Below are 19517 nucleotides of genomic sequence, written 5' to 3'. Positions count from 1 at the left end.
TAGGCAAAATAGCAGACAAAGGATTGAATCAGACATGGGCTCTTTACTCAAGAAGTCCCTCATCCAGTAGGTGAGATAAGACCCTGAATAAGTTTGCTCCCTACTTGGGGATCATTTGTAAATGTGATTAAGGCAATGATGGGCCAGCAAATGTTTAACGATTGTCATGGGGAGGGGAAAAGGGAGGAAGAAGGAAGCCGTCTGTATGTGGAAGCTATAAATTTATGTGCACGTAAGTTTATTATGAATTTTACTGATTTGAAGGATGGGTACCACGTAATTTACAAATAAAAATAAAATTAGTGGACTCTCTTTATTGTAATTCCTCGTAGCCAACTGAATCTCTTCAAAAGCTTTGGAAAATTTTTGACAAACTCTTATATCCGTATGGATCCTAGGATGCGAGTAATAAACAGTGTAATTCAGACATGAATAGGGGTTGATATTTTCATTTACATTAATGAGTAGAACAAAAATGAAAAATGAAGACATATGTCAGAACTACATTGTTTCATCAATGACATGAGTGACGTCTTTGCTGAATCAGATAATAGTTTCCATACACTGGAAGAGTATTTCCTCAAATTTTTACACTATTCATAATGTAACAGCTACAGACATGACAGCCTTTTAAGCTTAATCTGCATCATTAAACATTTTCTCCATCACTTTTTTAAGTCTAGTCAACAAAATAAATCAAACACTGATTTGCAACATATGCTGACTTCAACAGTGTAAATACTCCTACCATGGTCAATCACAAGTTGCCAAGGTAGTGTCACTGAATGCAAAATTGGGATAAGACACATAGTAGCCCACTCTTATATATTTCCACTGTACAATTATCATAGATGTAAATAACCTCCAGACACAGATAAAAGTAAAATACAGTACAGTAAGTAGGAATCAGTGAGTTTGGGGTATTTATTATCTTTGTTTTTAATATAATTTATTTATTTGTAGGTGTTCCATGAATTTTCTTCCCAGTTTCCACTGGGTGCTCATGGATCTGCCCCATTCTCTTCAGGGCCCGCCTTTCAGTGGGTGTTACCCAAGAGCCAAGGGAGTCTGTGGAGCTGTGAACCGAGCGAAGTGCCTCCCACGGCAGCACCTTCCTGCATCTGGCCCTCCCTGGGTGCCTCATGATTTCTCCCAGTATCCCAGCCTCGCAGAGGTGAGTCTGTTGCTTCCTTGGAAGTGACATTTTCCTCAGGCCCTGGAGGGCTTTGTTACTGAGCAATGATTTGCATGTCTTTTTATTCTAGAATATTTTTCTTCTTCCTCCCTTCTCCCTTCTGTCTCTTCACCATAAAATTGTATTATGCAGCTAATTCTTTTGGAAGGAAGAGGGCAACATTAATATCAATTCTGATTTGGGCCTTTCTCCAGAGTGGTTATGTTCTCATCTGAAATACCTCTTGAGAGCAGAGCCAAAAAGAGGGAGTACGAGGAGAGAGAAGACTGGGCAAGGGAGATGCAGGAGAGGACCTGGAGGGAGGAGGGCGGAGTCTGAGTCAAGGGACATAGTCTGTGGCCTCCTGCCAGTGCCCTCATCACAAACCACCTGACTCCACCCTCACTCGTATCCCAAGCCTTTTCCTGAGCATCACCCAAGTGATTATTTAAAAGGCAACTTCGTGGGCCCCAGCCCTACACCTGCTGGATTTCTGGGGTTGGTGCTCAGGAGTCTGCCTTTCAATAAGCTCCTATAGGTAATTCCCATGCACACTCAAATTAAAGCCACTAGCTTAAGACTCTATGCTCGGAGACCATCTGCCTTCTGGTTACTTTGCAATTTGGGAGTTTTCACATGGCAAGTGAAGATGGCCTTGACTGGTTGGTTCACAAGGTATCAGGCACCTTCAAAAATTAATAGTACAGAATGATGGGGCAATCCTATCTGCAGGCCAAAATTGGAGATAAAAGTAAGAGAACCTGGCCTAAATGACAGGGGAAGGCAATAATCAATATAGTAACATAAAACAATAATGCAGCTGGTACAATCAAGCCATCCCGTCGGGAGCCGTAGAGTGCATCATTAGTGTCCCGTCGTAATGAAGCCCGCAGAATGCAGCTCACATTAGCCAGGGCAAAGCCTCTTCAACACTGAATATTCTGCCACGCTGCAGGCACATTTATTTTATTTGAAAGAAGAATGGTCCTGTTGCCAAGCCATCAGATGGTAAAAAGAGATATATTTGATGGATAATAAAAAAGGGTCTGCCACAGCCTCACAAAATACGTTTCTAATGGAAATGTTTCTAGTACGTGGAATTCATAGCCCTAGTGTGTAGGGCTGCAGGCAAGATTCCTGCAGACGAGGTAAGCAGGGGCGGGGAGAGCGGTGTGGGGTGAGTCAGGAATACAGCCGCAGAGATCGGGCGGGGGGGGAAGCACATTATTTTTAACAATAACAAACAACAACAAAGAGCCCACTTGACAAACATCACTCACTGTTTCTCAACGTGTTCCCCTGATGCAGACTGACAGCCCTTTTAATATGAAATAAATCAGGCAGGAGAAGGAGTGTCTGGAAGAACATACAGATTGAGGGCTGACTGACACAATGCCTCCGAAACGCGCTACATTTGCATTTGCCTTTGTAACAGCCAACTTGAAAGGATGTCAGACGCTTTGAAAGGCTGCGAGGACATGCTTTGAACTTGGAGAGTGAATGTGTGGTGCCTCGTGATGCCGGAGCCCCACAGCGTGCTGCCAAGAACAGGAGCAGGCAGACCCCGCAAACACAAGTGGCCCTTCCAATTTCCCTCCCGACCTTGGGGTAAAAAGACATTTTCTCTAATAACTGGTTTCATACTTAGTTAGGACCAACAAGTCCTCCTGAGTCAGTGGGCTCACACCAAAGCATTAGGATCAAGTCACTTCTCACCAAGAAAACTGGCTGGTAATGAGCCACGACATCTTTCAAGGAGGTGTATGGTCAGCGACCATTCCTGTCAAGCACCCCCCCACCTCAGTTCGGTCTTCCAGATGCTGAAGTCCCTTTGGTTAGCTGCCTTCTTGGATTTCCTGGACTGTCTGGTGTTCACAGTGACCCTGCAAAACAAATGCCAGTCCCCATCAGTCCTGAGACAACCAAAGTCGGTTTCAACATCTCTCCTGGCACAGGGAGAAGTATTTCCACTGTGAGCAAGAAAATGCTTGAGAGGTGTGGGGTTCATCTAGAGTGAGCCCGGGAGGAGAAATCAGAGAACAAGGCAGTAGGCAAGCACAAAAAAAGCAAGCTCTACTGGAAAGGTGTCTTCCTTCTGAAGCCCACACCTATCCTCCTCAGCACCTTTGTTCCCTTCCACCTGGAGAGCCCGCCCAGGCAACACACCCGCCAGGCACGCCATCAGCAGTTTTGCTCCTGTTAGCTTGGCTTCTTGATCATTCAGCAGTTGTGGTGGAGCACCTATGAAGTGCTGGTCACTGTCCAAGGTGCTTGAGCTAAAGTGATACTGAAGTCACAGCTGTCCTCCAGGACTTACGTTCCAGTGAGAGATAAACAAAATGCTATTGCAAACAAGATAGGTATAGATTGTGAGAAATGCTATAAAGGAAGGAGAGTTGACATAGTAAGTGGCACTAACGCAGCTAGCCAGGAGGCCTACTTTCCAGGGAGTGATCAGGGACAGCCTGCTCAGAACAGCAACATGTGAACTGACACTTCAAACATGAAAAGAATCCAGCCACATGACAATGAGCAGGAAGAGCGGGCCAGGCACAGCAAACATCAAGTGCAGGGGCACTGAGCAGGGGAAGCCCTTGGAAGGGTGGCGAATCAGCAGGAGGCTGTGTGGCTGGGATATGGGAGCGAGGGAGAAGAGGAGAGAGGTCAGGTGGGAGACGAAAATGGGGCAGCTATTGCAGGGCCTCTGCTGGGCTTTGGAGCCAGTGTGTCTGCCTCCCAGACACCTGTGTGACCTTGGGCAATATAACTGACCTCTCCAGTGGTCTCCAACTGGACCAGTAACATCTGCCTCACAATACCTACCCCATGGGGCTGTCATGAAGATAATAGGAGCTGAGGCTGGTGCATGCAAACTGCCTTACACAGTGCCTGGCAGTGTCAGCATTCAAGACATATTAACTGCTACCATTATTTTCAAAGATGGGTTCATGTGGGGTGGGATGAGAGTATTAAATCAGCTTCTTGGGGCCCTACTGAGCCAGTGTACCTGAGTTCCCCATGATGTCAGGCCACCAAAAGCATTCTAGTGCAATTGTAAAGAAATTTCCCAGCAATTAATCAGCAGTATAAGATTGCCAATACGTATCATTGCGGCATTATGACACATTGCATCACGCGATCAGAATGTAGAGTAGGAAGGGGGCCATTTGTAGCTGACCTTATTCAAGTCAAATCAGCTCAATCGGTGGGAGTTTGAAAGTCAGTGGGAGCTTTGCCTGAATAAGGGTCAAGACCAATTATTGAAAGGCAAAATTAAACAAAAGGATGTTTTTAAAGCTATTAGATCTTATAGTAATTTTTCACAGTTCAGGGATACGTTGAGATAGTGCCTCTGTAATTCAGGAAACACATTGTTCATAAAGGTTTTTTGTCTAGGCCTTTATTTTAAGAGTCTATCTGCATGGTTTTTCTTTTCTTTTTGACATGGGGTCTTGCTTTGTCACTCAGACTGAAGTTCAGTGGCGTGAACTCGGCTCACTGCAACCTCCACCTCCTAGGCTCAAGTGATCCTCCCACCTCAGCCTCCTGAGTAGTTGGGACTACAGGCCTACGCTACCATGTGCAGCTAATTTTTTTTTATTCTTGGTAGAGATGGGATTTTGCCATGCTGCCCAGGCTGGTTTTGAACTCCTAACCTCAAGTGATCCTCCTGCCTTGGCCTCCCAGAGTGCAGGGATTACAGAGTGGGCCACCATACCTAGCCCTGGATCTTCTTTTTATAGACTCAAAAACACAGCTAAAAAGTACAAAATGGCTGAGATATGTATGTAAAACAGAATACTTCCCACCAACTACCAATTACACTACTCATTTGGATTATCTGTGCCTCTCTGATAGCCAAAGAGCAGGAAAATGCTGGAAAACTACAACCTAATTTGAGCCATCAGATTTCTCCTCCATCTTGCAAGTCCCCCTGTGCTTCATAAACTGACTGCAATTTAATTGTAACATTGGCTTAAACAAGTTTTAAAATTATAAGTGTACCACCAAAAAAAAATAGTTATTCTGTACATTTCAGAGCCAATATGGTCTATGCATGCCTTGTCATTTTTTGTATTGTGTGTGGCTCTGCCCCCTCCAAGTCTCCTTAAAATAGCAGCCAGGCCCTAGAGAAAAAGCTTCCTGAAGCCTGCTGAGGTCTCTCACTGCCTCTAGCTACTGCCTCTGTCCTTCTCTGCTGTCTCCAAGCTTGGTTTGCACCTGCTGGCTCATCACCACCAAGATTTGTAATGGCTCCAACCAGAACATTCGAATTTTGGAACGTGTTGATTAACAGATCTTACACAATTATTTCAAATGTCTAATTTGGTAAATGTATTTTCAATTTGATGAGGGAACTGAAAGCAAAAATACTTGGTACACTGTGAGCATTTTGAGAGAAGAAATCATGTCTTGTATTCTTCATACCCCTCGCCATGCCCTGAACTTAAAAATTTTCCAATAAATAAGTGCTACATAATTGGTCAGTTACAAAGTCAAATTGCTTTGTCTAGACAGAGAGGATTGATTTGGGCTATGTCAGTCAAGCTGACAATGTTAAAGTTCAGATTCTATGTACAAGTGGTAATAACAGTACCTGACACTGAAGCTCGGGACATAATATACAACTGGTTTTTAAAAGGTCACAGGGAAGCAACTGAAACATTGCAGTAAGAGGATCTCGAAATTATATGAGTACAAAGTTGAGGGTGTGTGTTTTGTACAATGGGCTTCTGGCTGTTAATCAGGTTTGAAAAGGGGTTTGCAGGCTGGGTGCAGTGGCTTATACCTGTAATCTCAGAACTTCGGGAGGCTGAGGCAGGAGAATCACTTGAGCCTAGGAGTTTGAGACCAGCCTGAGCAACAAAACAAGACCCCATCTCTACAAAAAAAAAAAAGTTAAAATAAAAATTATCTGGGCATGGTGGTGTATACCTTTAATCTTAGCTACTCGGGAGGCTGAGGTGGGAGGATCATTTGAGCTCCAAAGGTTGAGGCTACAGTAAGCCATGATCACACCATTGCCCTCCAGGCTAAAGGACAGAGCAAAAGACCCTGTCTCAAAAGAAAAAAAAGGGGGGGGATTGGTAGTTAATAAGATAGAGTAGGCCAAATTCCTAGAAAAATGAAACCTGAGGCCAAAGTTTATGTACTGAGGCTTTGCTGCATCCCAGGGATGCAAGAGTGAGGGAAAGAAGGAGTGAGTCAGGGAGAAAGGGAGAAAAGGGAGATGAGATATCAAGTTGGGCTCCACTTACATGCAAGGACAACCTCTTGCTCGGTTGTGCAGGTGGTCTTCAGAGCAGCCACAGGAATTACTGCATTTCAGCCCATCTGGTAGGGCAAGGGCAATTGGTGGGGTGGAGGACACGGGAGGACAAGAAGGAAAATGTATTGTCTGACTCCCATACCTCAATAGTGGAAATTTTGTTTCAAAGGGTATTAACCCCTTCTGATGCTTAATTTTATGTGTCAACTTAAAGGGTGCTTTAGGATGAGACTAATCTTTGAATCAGTGACCCTCTGCCAGCTTTTACACTGTAACTGCACCATCAGCTCTCTTGGGTCTCAGGCTGGTCCACATTGCAGATTTTAGACTTGCCAGCCTCCATAATCACATAAGCAAATTCCGAAAAATAAACCATATATATATCTCATTGGTTCTGTTTCTCTGTAGAACCCCTGAACTTCCAAGCTGCTCAAACGGAGGTGCAGAGTTCTGAGTAGTCTCATCAGTTTCCACAGGGTGGCCATGGACAGCCATGAGCAGGCACTGCCCAGTTTTGGCCCTGAAAGGCAGTCGCCATGGCAACCAGGGTGAAGCAAGTGGCCAAGGGCCAGGAGACAGTACAGGTAAGAAGATCTCAGATGATGCCTTGGGAGTGGATAGTACAGATGGAAAAGCCAAGAGCAGGTCCTGACCTTAAAAAGGTATGTTTATTTATACATATATATCTTTTATTTTATATAATAGTCTTATGAATAAAATGAAGAAACGTGTGCTGATTTTATGGTGAGATGAATTTTCAAGTAACAAGACAACATACACTCAAAGAGCATTTGTGGTTTAATGCCACTATCTACATGTATGACTTTGGGAAAGTGATTTGGCCTGGCCAGTTTCTTAGTTCACTGATTTTTAAAAAGAGAGCATTGGATTGACAATGTGCAAAGTTTCTCCAAGCTCTGGAATGACTATTTTTCTCTATGATTTGGACCAAGATATCAAAATTTTAAAAATATACAATCTGACACATCAAATGACAGGTACAAACTTTTAAAATATTTTTATTAATAGAAATAATGGACCAAAATTACCCTAATGAAATTTAGCATCACTAAATAATGAACCAAAATAATTCTGATGAAACTTCATTACTGATGAAATTTAGCATCACTAAATGTCAAGCACTACATTTGTATCCAAGCAATCCATTCCACAAGTACCGACTTTGGGAGACATTTGGCTTGAGAGTCATTCATATTACACGACAAAAAAAATAACCAACTCTGGGGATTGCTGTTGATCTTAGAGTCAAAAAAATGAATCAATTCCTAAATAGTCATGTCCTTACTGGGATTCCTTCATGGAGAGGGAGGCTGGAGAAGACGGACCAGATGGCCTCTGATGATCCATCTAAAGACCCCAAGTTTCATCCATTCTTATCCCTTCCCTCCCACCTTTGCCTGGGCACAGTCAGACAGGAGCATAGGACACAATCACCACAAGGTCAAGTGCTCTTATAGTGGTACAAGTCCACTCAGAGAGCCTTCTGGCTTTTACTGCTCCTCACCCTTAAGAGACAATTGTTCTGGATTGTGAGTCCAATGCCTGGTGTATAAAGTCACCTAAACACAAAGCTCGTAGGCAGAAGGCAGCTTCAGGATCCTCACTCAGCTCTTCAAGAATTATAGGCATTAAAAGGTGGCCTCTGGAGTGTGCCGCCACTCTGCTGACTGGAACCGAATCTATCTTAAAGTTAGAAATATGATCCAGTTGGGGACAGACTGTGATTTAATGCCATCCAAGTACTACAGGGCGCACTTCTTAAAGAAACCATTGTAAATTATTTGTGGCTAATTCTGCTGGCGGATGGAGGGCATGGGATATTCTCAAGTACAAGAGCCCAACTTGTATCTAATAATTGTTATATCTTCTCTGAAATTTACTGCCGATGTCTCAATTTTAACAATTTAAATAACAAGCTTAACCAAGTGGAACGAGGCGCAGGCAGGCTGGCGCTCTTGATGAAAGCAGGACAACTCTTATGTCTGAGCACATTTTTACTTTGACATGAGCAGTGACACACAGAGATGAAATCTGGTTAAAGCTGCAGGCTTCTCAACCCCATGACAGCTTCTTAGGCTAAGCAAAACAATTTCAAGAGAGTGCACACATATACTTGTTAACTTTACTTAAGAAGACTGATTAGAGGCCATGCTTATGAATATGATAATAAGAATTGGGTGCTAGGAAGGTAAGCCAAGGAAGCTGGGTAAATGGCATTGCTGTTGTCTTCACTTTTAATGGGTTGCTCAGTGGTCTGAAAACCTCTGGGTCCATCAGTTTGTTCAGAAACTAGGTAGACCTCCTCAATGCTCCAAGGATCCATGAAGATAACACATTTTTCTTTTACTTGCTGTGGCACTGATGTTGATACTGTGAGTGGTCAGATATAATTTCCTGTAGATTACACTCCTATTACCCTTTTGATTCTCTTTACTCCAGGTCTTAACAAATCCTCCAATTTCAAAAACATGTTTCATGCCCAAAGTTATGTAACACGCAAGGTGAAATCTGTGCCCTTGTGGCCAAAACACAAGGCTATGTTGGGAAATTGCAACATGGCAGGTAGCATTGCTCCCAAATTGCAAGGTCTTATAGAAGAGTGAAGAGACTTGCCTTGAAGCTGAAAGACCTTAGAAAGCTCACTTTGCTTTTGTGGATCACTGTTTCCTCTTTAGCAAAGCAAAGAACTGGATGCACGCTCTCAAGCATATTCTAGATTCCCTGTCCTATGATCCTATGCTCTTAATCTAAGGGCTCTTAATCTAAGGGCACTAATTCAAATTCACCTGTGTTATTTAAAATTAAATATCAAAACTTTTTAAATGGTACAATGTTTTATCAACTTGGCAGTTTCTTAAGAAATTAAACATATACCGACATATGACCTAGCCATTGCACTTGTGGGTATTTACCCAAGAGAAAGGAAAGCTGAAGTCTACACAAACTCTGGGACACAAATGCTCAGAGCAGCTTTATTTGTAATCATCTAAATCTAGAAATAACCCAAATAGCCATCAGTAAGTGAATGGATAAATAAATTGTGCTCTATCCATACAATTGCTGATAAACTCAACAACACAGATGAATTTCGGAATAAGTATACTGGATGAAAGAACCCAGACAAAAATAGCACATACTGTTTAATTCCACCTGTATAAAATTCCAGAAAATGCAAACTCATCTGTAGTGGCAGAAAGCAGATATGTGGTTGCTTCAGGACACAGTGGGTGGGCCAGGTAGAAGAATAATTACAAAGGGACACAAGGATGATAGGTATGTTCACTACCTTGATTGTGATGATGATCCCATAGGTGCAAATATATGTTAAAACATATCACAGCATACACTTTAAGTATGTGCAATTTATTGTAGGCCAATTATGCCTCATTAAAGCAGTTTTTTAAAAAAACTAAATATTATGCATACACCTTAATTTCCACTCTAAGATTTTATCACAAATAATCAGAGATGTATACTAAGGTCTAAAATATAAGGGCATTCATTGCAACGCTATGTATAACTTTTTAACAAACTGGAAACAGCCTCAATTGAAGAAGAGAACTGGTTAGGTAAAGTATGGCACATCTATATGTTGGGTTACAATGTAACTATTAAAAGTCATGCTGTAGACAAAATAGTTATTGTCATGAAAAAAATGTTTGTGATTTATTTCCATGTGAAAAAAAGCAAGGTACAAAACAACATGTGGTAGAATAGTGCAATTCTTTAAAGTCTATGTTGGAGGTTGATAATTAATCACACTTCTGTCTTCATCTCCTAGTTAGAAACAATTGAGACAGACTAAGGAGTTGGTCAGGTGAAGAGCAACATATAGGCTTTGTTACTAAGAGACCTGACTGGAAAAACATAATTTGGAGCTAAGGCAAAGAAACATCTTGTTTATAGGGGCTGCTAGCACAGAGCTGGGCTGTTCAAGTCAGTCCCTCCCTATCTCAGGATGTTGATTTCCCAGCACATTCGGCAGTGATGCTTGAGAACTGTAAGAAGAAAGGGAGGAGACGCCAGTGCGGTGGCTCAAACCTGTAATCGCAGCACTTTGGGAGGCCGAGGTGGGCAGATCACCTGATATCAGGAGTTTGAGACCATCCTGACCAACATGATGAAACCCTATCTCTACTAAAAATACAAACATTAGCCGGGTGTGGTGGCATGCATCTGTAATCCCAGCTACCCCAGAGGCTGAGGCACGAGAATCGCTTGAACCCGGGAGGCAGAGATCGCGATGAGCTGAGATTGCGTCACTGCACTCCAGCCTCAGTGACGGAGCCAGATTCTGTCTCAAAACAAAAAAAAAAAAAGAAAGAAAGGGAGGAGAACTGAGTCGATCCAAGGACACCTGGAGAACTGTCCTGCACTCTGCCTGATAGGCCTTCAGAAATGGAAGTTCCCACTCAATTACTCAAGGTAGAAACACAGGGAGAAGAAAAGAAGGATGCCCCTTGCAATCTACATGTCTCTGTAAAGATAAAGAGAAATAGACGCAGGTGCATGTGCCATGCCACCAATGGTAGCTGCCCTGCCTGGCTGGGTACAGGGACTAAGAGAGAGAGAGAGGAAGAGTTATGGGTGATTATTTTTTCCTTTTTCTTTGGCTTTGAATTATTTTTAGATTTTCCAGGTTTTCTGAATATATGGCTTAAAGGAGGCAAAGATTCTTTTCTTAAACAAATAAAGTAAATTAAAAGGAGAAAGAAGGTCTGAGCTTTCCAGTGCTGCTGTGGTGGGCAATATTTGGCCTGAGGCTTCCCCTCCCCACCTCATTATTTCATATACTTTGTGAAGATGCCATTTGGGTACATGCTGCCCATCATCTGTTACAGTGCTAACTGAAAATGTCGAAAGCACTCAGTAAACAGGATTAGATTTTGCTTTTACTTTTTCCTTAGCTGATGAAGAGAGTGGCATGAAATGATTTTTCTAGAATAGCCTCCACTTAGCATTCTCATGGGATTGACATTCAGGCATGTCCTGGATCCATCTTCTCAAATTGATCAAACAAAGCCTCATAAGCTTCAGTCTATTACAAACCTAAAGTTACAAAAAATAAAACACATTTGACTATCTAAAGCTTCTAACACCGAAAAATAAAATGCAGTATAGCAGAGTTATTTATAATATAATTGCATAATTTTAAGGTATTAATTTATAAAGACCTATCAGTAGCTTTGTCCTATAATAGGAAACAAAGTCATGTGCAAACCATCCTCCTCCCATCCTATTATCTTGTAACCTCACTTTGAAGATAACACCAAAAGTCTGTATTTGAGGCCCTTTTTGAATGGAAGTCTAGCTCCCATATCCCTTCATACTTTACTGCACCCCCAGTGTTATCTTAGATTCAAACTCCAGCTGTCATTCAGACTCCACCCCTATGACAAGCCCAGCACTTGGCATGGCAAGGATCCCAAAGGAAACTAGGGAGACGTTGCTAAAAATCCAGCCAAGAAACACGGAGAAACTCTCCCGCAAGGTCCTCCAACACAGTCATCACCAATCCAGAATTTCTGAAGACAGAAAAAGAGAGGCTTCTTCATGTTACTGGCTTTTCCATTTGTGATAGTAGCAAATGTCACAGAGACCATCTGAAACTACCCGAGGGCTAAAAACGGTCTTTTTAAGTACTGCTTTCAGAAATGCTGGCTGGCCCCACCCCACAGAGGAGCTCACTGATTCTGGGCACAAAAATGTCCTCCCCAAACGAGACTCGTCGGAGTGAAGGGATTCAAGCTTATCATCATTTGGCTTGCAGGTCCTGATGTTCATGGGCTACCCGGGTCCCTGCCATCTAAGTTGGTGACTGCCTTCTCTTTGAGCCATATGCTTCCAGACGCCTGGCCCCAGTCTTCCCCTCCACCCACAACCCAGGGAGAAGGGCAGGAAAATACCTTAAAAATCACATACGCTGAATCCTGCCCAGCAAGCACAGGGAAACCAAGAGCACTGAAAGACCAGAGCTGACAGCCTTGGAGCCAGAGTCAGTCTCAGTCCTGAAGAGGACTGGGAACGACACCTCATATTCTCCAAGAACATTTACATCCATCTACTTAAGAGATAGATTTTATACTGTGATCCAGTCTACATGTACCTTCAAGTGAACACAAAAACATATAACTGAAACCAGCTCCTTGAACTCAGCCTGCTACAGAATAGCTATTCAATAACCATTTGTTGCCTGAACAAACCAAAATAAGACTAGCAAAACAGTACTTCCTTTCACCATTCACTCTGATAATTTCTCTTCTATTCTTTCTTTCTTTCCTTCTTTTTCTCTTTTCTTCCATCCTTCTTTCTTTCTTTTTTTCAGAGTCTCCCTGTGTTACCTAGACTGGAGTGCAGTGGTGCAATCGTGGCTCAATGCAGCCTGGACCTCCTGAGCTCCAACAGTCCTCTCACCTCAGCCTCCTGAGTAGCTGGGATGACAGGCACATGCCACTATGCCTGGCTAATTTTTTAATTTTTTTGTATAGACATAGTCTCGTATATTGCCCAGGCTGGTCTCAAATTCCTGGGCTAAAGGATCCACCTGCCTCAGCCTCCCAAAGTGCTGAGATTACAGATAGAAGCCACTACGCTCAGCCTTTTTCATTTCTTTGAGAAAAAAAAAGTCTTGAGTTGCATCCCACTAAAGTGGTGTCAGTACCACTAATGTGCAAACTTCGGCTTGAAAAGCCCTGGAATGAGGAACCCACAAACACCCCATTCTGAAAGGAGTTTTATGCACAGGGGTTTATGCATGGTTTATGCACATGCCTGTTGTCCCAGCTATCCCTCATTGCAAATAACTGAAACCTGTCAAGTAGGAAGCAGGGGTTTGGGGACATTGGGGGCAAGCAGGTTAGCCATGGCCATAACGGGGTCAGGCAGAGGAGGGCTGTGGAGCAGACTGAGGCCACCACAGAGCAGAGGGGAGTGGTGTCATGGGCCAAGGGTGAGGGCACTGCTCTCTGGACGCAGAGCAGCATCCTGGGTCTTGGCTCCAGTCCACACACTGGCCCACTGGGCCCCCACATGAACCCATTCTTCAAACTAGGAAGATTCTGCAAATGAGGTTGGAAGTCAGACTGGCAATTGCTTTGCTCCTCTATCAGTCAAAAGATTGGAAAGGGGGAAGACAATGGTTATTTAAGTAGCTATGAAAATCATGGAGAAACTTGGTAAATGAAAATTCCACTCAAACCCACAAGGACCACAGAAGTAAGGAATTAAACAACTTTGTAAATAAAGGGATCATTACTCTCATGCATTAATACACACTTAAGACCTATTGGAAACTTCCCATTTCAAGATAGATGAAGAACATTATCAGCTCATTTCCCAAGCTGAATGGCCTGTTTTCACAGCCCAGCACTAGGGGACAGAGCCTGGGTCAGCAAGGCTGGATGAGGTGGCATGCTGATGGGCCTACACAAGGTGACAGTCCCCACATCCCTGCTATCGTGAAGCCTGGAGTCACAGCCCCGTTTTTCCACTGAGGGGGGCGCTTCATCAGTGCACACCTGATAAAGTTGGAAGGCAAGTTCTACGCCAGTGCATTTGCCTCCTCCAAGTTTCATCATCATTCACCAAATAAGCATAATTGCTCCGTGTTTAAGAGGTGCTGGGAACAGAGGCACTGCTGGTAATTGCCTAATGGGCCAATGAAATGAGGTGTGAGGCACATCAGTGTGAAAAAAGCAATAGCCACAAGTTTATTAACATTGAAAATTAAAATAAGCGCAGCCCCAGCCAGGCAGTCCTTGCTGAAATGAATCCCATTATCCCTCTAATAACTGTGCGGGGCTCAATTTGATGCCACCCAGGGGGTAGAGAGCCCTCAATACAGGTCACCTCTCTGCCAGCTTTGGGAAGCTGAAGATTCTCTGGTTCACCGATAACTATCACAGAGGAAATACAAACACCCCCGGCCTACCTTGCAGCTCCTCCAATTCCACTTAAATCCATCCAGTGTTTGAAGAGCTGTGAAAGGGGAAGGTTGGAGAGAATTATATGTCACTCTGACCTGGGTGCCTTTTTTTAATAGCGGCTGAATGGAATTTGCAAAGGTGCAGTTGAGCTGTTCTGGCCTTGAACATTACCAGGGCCATGAGAAGGAAGCCCCGCCTGGGCCTCAGCAGCCAGCCTTGCCTTTTTTTCTCACCTTGGTCAATTTGTCAAATATTTGTAGATGCCCAGTGCTAGGAGGAGAGCTGCCCTTGACCTCAAGCTCGTCTAATCTATGCAGGAAACGAGGCTCTCCCAGTAAAATAATCAGAAAGCAATCCACTGTTCAGTGTGTGCTACACCGAAAGCATAATGAAAATGCAGAGACAGGAAAGCTGGGCGGTCAGGGGAGGATGGAGTTTAGGTAAAGGAAAGCAGAGGAAACTGGGCGAATGGAAACTAAAGATGTCAGAGGCGCTGGAGGACCCTGGAGACTACCCAGGGCTGAGACGGGAGCTGGTGGGCAGGAAGCAGGGCTGGGTAGGGAGAAGAGCCCTGGGAACCTCAGCTGCTTGGGTTTGGGTTTAATCACAGATTTAAAAGAAATTAGTGGAAATTTCAGAAAAAAAAGAGGAATCATGTCACTAAAGAATTTAAATCATTTTACAGTGAATTTACATTTCAAAATATGTTGGAAGTTTACATTTTAATTCACTTTAAACTTCATAAATTTCCTTCACTTTATAGACTGCCACTTCCTTCAAATGGGCCTTGGCTGCTTCCCAGGAACCCACCTGTCTTCCCCGGCCCGTTCACTTTCTTAGCTGTGGGATGGCTGTTCTGTGCCTTTTCCTCTCTTCTCAACCCTTCCAGCACCTCTGCTTCTGTCCTGCTCTCCACTGCTGGCCTGGGCACACCCCTGGCGCTTCTGCCCCTGCCTCCCTGTGCCCGTCCACCCTGCCTCCCACCATCTCTGCCAGCAGGTCTCCTTCTGCTATCCAGGCCGAGCTCCTCCTCTGCACCAGGACTCCCCGCTCATCACCCCCAGGATGCTGTTCCAGAACTTCCTCCCCTTGCCCCCGACCCGTGAATCATACATTCTTCATTGTCTGTCCCCTATTATATCAATCCCATCAGCATACAAACTTGCAGCAATTTCTCTCATTTAAAAAAAAAAAAATTCTTGTGTAATTGCATTTTTCAACTCCTGCCCCATTTCCCTCTCCTCTTTGCCACACTCTTCTTCAATAGCGTCTACACTGGAAGGCCCCACGGTCCCTTCTCCCATCCTCTCCTGAAAGTGCTCCATTCAGGATTAGCCCTGTCTCTCCCTGAAACCACTCTGGCTGAGGCCACTGATGGCTGCTGTGGTGGAAATGCAGTGGCCAAGCCTCCATCCTCAGATGGCTTGAACACTCAGGCGTTTCTTCACCGAGTTCCCAGGACATTGCTCCTTCTCTGTCTCCAACTGGTTCCTTCTCATTTTTCAGCCTCTAAAAATCACAGTGCCCGGGCTGAGGCCTTGGCCCTCTTTTCCCTCTGATTATGTCTCCAGTTGATCTCACCCAGTGTCATAGCTATTAACACCATCTATTTGCTAACAAGTCCCAATTTTCTATCTCCAGCCTAGACCACTCCCCCAGATTCCAGAGACCACTACATGGAGGTCAACAGGCATCCCAAACTTAGTAGCTCCAAGGCTGACCTCCTGGTTCCAGCCCCACTTCCCATCCCAACATAAATACCCACGCACCCCGGCCTGTGCCTCCAGCAGCCCTCTCAACCCATGTCAGCTCCTCCTGCTCTTTGCTCAGAAATGCAAGCTTACTCATTCTGATCCCCGCCACACTCCACGCTGCAATCCACCAGCAAACCCAGCTGACTCTGTTTTCAAATTATCCAGACTCTGATCACTCCTCCCCACCCCCACTGCCGGGATGGCTGCAACAGCCTCCTAACTGGCCTCTCTGCCTCCACCCTTGTCCCAGTACAGGCTATTCTTAACACAGCAGCAGAGCAACTCTTTTCAAATAAAAGTCAGACCATGTCATTTCTCCATTCAAATGCTCTGCTCCTAATGACTTCCCTGACAACCTCAGTATAAAAGCCGTCATTCTCACAAGGCCTAAAGTCCTGTGTTCCCTGGCCCCAGCCACCTCTCTGACCCATCTCCTCCTGTCCTCTCCCTCTTTCCTTCTGCTCAGCCACACTGAGCCCTTGCTGTGCTTCCGACACCACAAACACCCTGCCTTGTGATCGCTGCACTTACTGTTCCTTCTGCTGAAATGCAGTTTCCCAGTAGTCACATGCCTTGCTCCTTCTGTTCCTTCAGATCCTGCTTGGTGTCGTCATATTAGGGAAGCCTTCCCTGACAACCTTATACAAAACACATCCGCATCAGCCCTCAAGCTCGCTTACTGCACTGTACTTTGCTCCATTCAGCTGATAAACCATTCACCTGTTAAACCAGGGTTTACTTGTTGATTCGCTCACCGTCTCCCCACTAGAATATAAGCCCACTTGGGGCAGGGACTTTGTTTTGCTTATTCCTGTGTCCGTGCCTAATAGGTAGTAGGCACTCAACAAATGCTTGTTGAGTGAATAATATTTATTTGAGCCCACTTTTTAAAGCATCTGCATGAACAAGAAAAACAAAACCTTTGTCTGCTCTAGCCATTCATTGCCAGGTGGCTCAATATGTAAGGCCTTGATAATGCCCACGAATGATACAAAAACGACTTTGAACACAGTGTTGCTGGCATTCCCCTTTCATCCATCCCTGCACCCTCGGAATGACCAAGATGAGTTTATTTCTTCCCTCTATTCCCTTGCCTAGGAGTTTTCTCATGCCAGTTGCTGCCTGGTTGCCTCTCTCCAAAACAAAAGTAATTGACCAAAGCCCACAGTTAACTTTCATCATCAACCTGAGAACACAGCAACTCAGATGTCCAGTCTCAGCTCTTCCATTTAGTTACTGTGTGTGATCTTGGCCAAGTTTTTAAATCTCTTGAATATCCGTTTTCTTAGAAATAGAATGGAAAAGTAAAATTCGCTTCTAGAGTTACTGTGGGGATTAAATGAAATGAAGAATGGATGGTGCTTGGAACATAGTACTTGCTCACTAAATGTTGGTTTCCTTTCTCTTCCCACAAGAAGGTGACCCTAGAATCACTCTGAAATCACAACATTTTCTTTAAGACAGAGTCTCACTCTGTCACCCAGGCTGGAGTACAGCAGCGTGATCTTGGCTCACTGCAAACTCTGCCTCCTATGCTCAAGTGATTCTCCTGCCTCGACCTACCCAGTAGCTTGGATTACAGTTGCCTACCACCTGGTCCAGCTAATTTTCATATTTTTTTTTTTTTGTAGAGATAGGATTTCATCATATTGGCCAGGCTGGCCTCAAACTCCTGACCTCAAGTGATCCACTTGCCTCAGCCTCCCAAAGTACTGGGATTATAGGCATGAGCCACTGCCTAAAATCACAACTTTTAACCTGACACTTGACCATGGGCCTCCAAAGATGCCTGGCCAGCACTCAGCAGTAATAACTGTAAACAGCACAGGCTTTTTGGACCTGTGCAGGCCGCCCCCCATTCTCCCCTCCTTCTTCACACAAGCCCACAGAGGGACAGGCTGCCCTTGGTACCCCTCTTGCATTTATGGCAGTCCTTCTCCGTCCTGCAAGGGTGGTGAACTGAATTCAGAAAAATGACAGGTCGTTACAAATATACTGCATGTTGTAAAATGAAAGAATGTCCTTGTTGGAAAGCCAAATGACTTACTTTGGGAGCAACTTTAAATGACAGGCATAGGATATCGCAAATGTAGAATGCATATGTCACACTTTGGTATAATACTTCAAATAGGCATGTGGCACTCTTACGATTGATACACATGGATGCTGGCATTCACCCTTTAACTGGGTGTTCTCCAACAATAACTCTCCATGACTCGGCTCTCTATTGATTTGGATTCATCTCTAAAAGTTCAGACTTGGAGGATACTCAGGCCAGGTCTCCACTGAGAACAATGACATGGAGAGTTGGTTGTTATCCAATGAATTCCAGTAATTATGCCATGAATTACAAACTGTCGATAACCAGTGTTTCCTGGAATGTTTAATTCAGCAACATACCTGTGAACTTTCCAAGACATATTTCTGGGAGGAGGCCAGGGAAGAGGATAGGGTGCCCAGTTGGGGGTGGTCTTTGTCCAGTTACCACTGTCCTAGTACTTGTCCATCTCTTTTCCTCACCCCAATACATTCTTACAAACACACACCATTTACACAACTTTGGGGTTCTGTCTGCCATCACCCACTTCTGCTTCTAAGGTAAAAACTACTAAAAAAGACTTTTAAGGCTCTCATAGAACGGAAAGCAGGGACTTGAACAGGTATTCGTATACCCATGTCACAGCAGCATTATTCACAAGAACAAAAAGGTGGGAACAATCTCAATGTCCATCAGGAGATGGATGAACAAAATGTGGTTTATACATACAGCAAAATATTACTCAACATTAAAACAGAGAGAAATTCCAACACATGTTACAGAGTGATGAACCATGAGACATTATGCAAAGTGAAATACACCTGACAAAAAAGGACAAACATTATGTGGTTTCACTTATGTAAAGTATCTGGAATAGTCAAGTTCATAGAGGAAGTAGAATGTGGCAACCAGAAGCTGTGGGGAGGGGACAGAAAGGAGTTATTGAATGGGAACAGAGTTTCCATTTGGGAGAATGTTCTGGAGATACATGAAGCTCTGGAGATGGATGGTGGTGATGGCTGCACAATAATGTGAATGTATTTAATGCCACTAAACTGTCTACTTAAAACTGGTGAAAATGATAAGAAAAAACCAGTTTCAGAACAGCAGCTGTACCAAGGTAGATGCTGAGGTAAAGCAGCAGCAGCTTTTCTGCAGGGAGCCTCCTTAGCAGGCACCAGCCAGGGCTGGTATTCAGCTCTAAGTCAAAGGCTCGCCACCCTGCATTTGTCAGCAGGGTGACAACAAGTGAGAACTGGCCCAACTCTTCATGGGTACACCTCAGAAGCACAGCATGTGTGTATAACATCAAAACACAGCATTCACATTTTTAATT

The 19517-nt window shown here is 44.1% G+C and overlaps 1 long non-coding RNA gene across 9 annotated transcripts in view; it reads right to left on the bottom strand.

The window, feature by feature from the left end:
- The window catches only part of LOC120365330 (uncharacterized), a 127802-nt gene that overhangs the window by 14881 nt on the left and 93404 nt on the right, over window positions 1–19517 (bottom strand). For 7 of the 9 annotated variants that reach the window (XR_012512184.1, XR_012512183.1, XR_012512182.1 and 4 more), the window contains one exon: window positions 2891–3057. The exons of 1 other annotated variant lie outside the window; for it this stretch is intronic. This is a non-coding gene — a long non-coding RNA (uncharacterized LOC120365330). Of the gene's footprint in view, window positions 1–2890; window positions 3058–14394; window positions 14442–19517 lie in introns of all 9 variants that reach the window. One more of the 9 variants, XR_012512186.1, reaches the window with a different exon arrangement.

Source organism: Saimiri boliviensis, chromosome 10 (genome assembly GCF_048565385.1).
Source record: "Saimiri boliviensis isolate mSaiBol1 chromosome 10, mSaiBol1.pri, whole genome shotgun sequence".
NCBI classification, from domain to species: domain Eukaryota; kingdom Metazoa; phylum Chordata; class Mammalia; order Primates; family Cebidae; genus Saimiri; species Saimiri boliviensis.
The sequence above is the reverse complement of the archived record's forward strand: the minus strand, read 5'-3'. Positions and strand labels throughout refer to the sequence as shown.